The following is a 2416-nucleotide window of genomic DNA, read 5'->3' as shown; positions in this document are numbered from 1 at the left end:
ACGCAGGACCTTTCTGCCACCAAGCCTCAGACACCACCTTCCACATCCCGTTTCCTGAGCTGCGCCATCCTTCACCAGTATTCCACCTGAGCTGCCTCCCTCTCAGCGCTTTCTGCTCCACCAAGACCCACCCACCGACCCTTTCGGTCACAGAAATGTTTCGTTACAACGCTTTTAGCCACCAGCCATTGGAAACCTTTCGGTGTACTTGTATTATGCTGTGAGCTTTGATTGGATCTCCCATCAGCCCTACGGGTAGGATCTATTATGTCCCCAATCTACAGAGGAATACACTGAGGCAGCAGGGTGTGAGCAACTTACCTAAGGGTCCAGGGGTCAACAGCAGCCTCAACTTCTAGGCCCTATGGCCTCTCCCACCAAGGCAGGTACAGCCTCAGGACCTGGCAGCCTTTGTTCCTGCAGTTATTTTGCCTAGAATATTCTCCCCACCCTCCACCTGGCTGATGAGAGTTGCACATATCTAAATATGGGGAAGTCACAGCTTATGCAAGAGTTAATTCGAATTTTATGCTAACTAAAGCATCCTGTTTGTGGCCCTATCAAAACACATCGCACAGTGCTTTAAGTATGAAAGAAAAGGGTGCATTGGCCAGAAGTAAAGAATGTTCATGTTAAAAATAAAGGTTACATCACGCCTCCCTTTCTGGAACACCGATGCTGCTCCTCCTTCAATGATAAGATTTTCTTCCCAGGTGCCAAGGCCGTACTGACTCGCTGTGTACTGCTGATCTGTGATTTCGTGGGTTTTGGTTTTATTTTTTCGCAACTTTGAAATATCCCTCACTTGTTTGACGTTCTTTGTTCCAACAAGATATAAACTGTGCTGAAAAATCATGCTTCTCCAGAGCAGTTGCACCGAGTTATCTGAGAGGCTGTCTCCTGGGCAAGAATACTCAGTTTGGCTCAAATAAAACTCTTTTCTATTCCTATTATAGACTCCTGATTATTCCCATCCCCCTGGCTAATGCTGTCTTCTCCAGGAAACATTCCTAACTGAGCCCCCCAAGTCAGGAGAACTTTGCATCTTTACTCTTCACCAAGGGCCGATGGGCACAGTTCCCGCCTGTCTCCTCTAGCCAGTGAGAGTCACAGGCCAGGGACCACATCTGGCTGGTTTTATGCTCAACTCCCCAGCTCCACAGACAACGCCTGCAGCCCACAGAAGTTCACAGAAAAGATAATGCCTGAATGAACAACGGGCAGGCCCTGCCCCCGCCCCTTACTTCTTTTGGATGCCTCCCCCCACCCCACATTTAGAGGCATGAGGATGGGATCCAAGCTAAAGGTCAGGAGAGGTCCCCCCACCACCCCCGGCCTATCTCTAGAGGACCACGGGCATTGCTGCCCTCTGATGGTGCAGCCTTCCCAAGAATGGGGATGTTTAAGATTTCGGCAAGAACAGGCGCTGACTAGAGACCCCCAGCTTCACCACAGACACTAGGGAAGGCAGATTATAACCCCCTCTCTCCCATGCCCTAAGGAGGCTTCATTATCAAGTCCTGGTATGGCTCTGGGCACACAGTGGCCACCCCACAAATGAGGGGTCTTCTCCCTTCTCAACAAAAGCAAGAGGCCCCCACGGTCAAGGAGCTGCCCTTCCCAGGAGGCCCCACACCCTCACCCCCACCTGCCCATCTCTCAGAGCCTCCCAGGACAGCTGCCTGAGGTCAGAAAGTTCTGGCTGTAATCCTTTCGCATGCAGCCACCCTGGAAAACATCATCCCTCCGGAGAACCTCTCTGTTGCACAGCCAAAGAAGCAGTCTCTCCCCCACGCTCCTCGCCCCCGACTCCCAGTGCCACTTCCCGGGCCCTTTCCTTGAAAGTGGCTTCAGGGAGCCGGCGCCTCCCGTCCCGCCCCCCACCTCCCGCTCGGAACAGCGCCCGCCGCCCGCCCGCCGCTTCCTGCCCCCCACCCCGCCCCGCGCGCTATTTAAGGCGCCCCCGCCGCCCGGCGCCGTCCAGCAGGGCTCCCGCGGGCGCCGCTCCGGCCGACTTGCGTCCCCTCCGCCACCTGGGCCGCCCGCAGGCCGGCGGTGAGTTGGGCTGGGGGGCGTGCTGGGGCGCCACCTGCCAGCGGACCAGCGGGCAAGGGACAGGGGGCCACCTGCCAGGGGCGGAGGGTTGCTGCGGGGGGCACCCACAGCGGGCGTGGCTCACCCAGCCTACCTGAGCTGGCCTCAGAGGCTAAGCCGGGTTCCTGCAGTCTCTCGCTGGACCCTCATAACCCTCGGAGGTAGGAACGTTAACATTTCCCAGGAGAGGAGACTGAGGTACTAAGGGGCTGTCACTTCTCCGAGGTCGAGGTCTCCGTTAGTAGGAGAGGCAGGATTTGAACCCAGGTCTGGCTCCAGAGCCCGGCTGTAAACCGCTTTGCTCCCACGAAGAAGGACCTCC

The 2416-nt window shown here is 56.2% G+C and overlaps 1 protein-coding gene across 1 annotated transcript in view; it reads left to right on the top strand.

The window, feature by feature from the left end:
- Positions 1-1975: 1975 nt before the first annotated feature.
- GJA4 (gap junction protein, alpha 4, 37kDa) overlaps positions 1976-2416 on the top strand; it is a 2817-nt gene continuing 2376 nt past the window's right edge. Inside the window, exon 1 of the mRNA XM_010841214.1 lies at positions 1976-2055. The gene's annotated coding sequence lies outside the window, so the exon portion shown is untranslated. The remainder of the gene's footprint in view (positions 2056-2416) is intronic.

This window comes from Bison bison, unplaced genomic scaffold (genome assembly GCF_000754665.1).
Source record: "Bison bison bison isolate TAMUID 2011002044 unplaced genomic scaffold, Bison_UMD1.0 scf7180017864158, whole genome shotgun sequence".
NCBI classification, from domain to species: Eukaryota; Metazoa; Chordata; class Mammalia; order Artiodactyla; family Bovidae; genus Bison; species Bison bison.
This window is presented reverse-complemented; position numbering and strand designations above follow the sequence as displayed.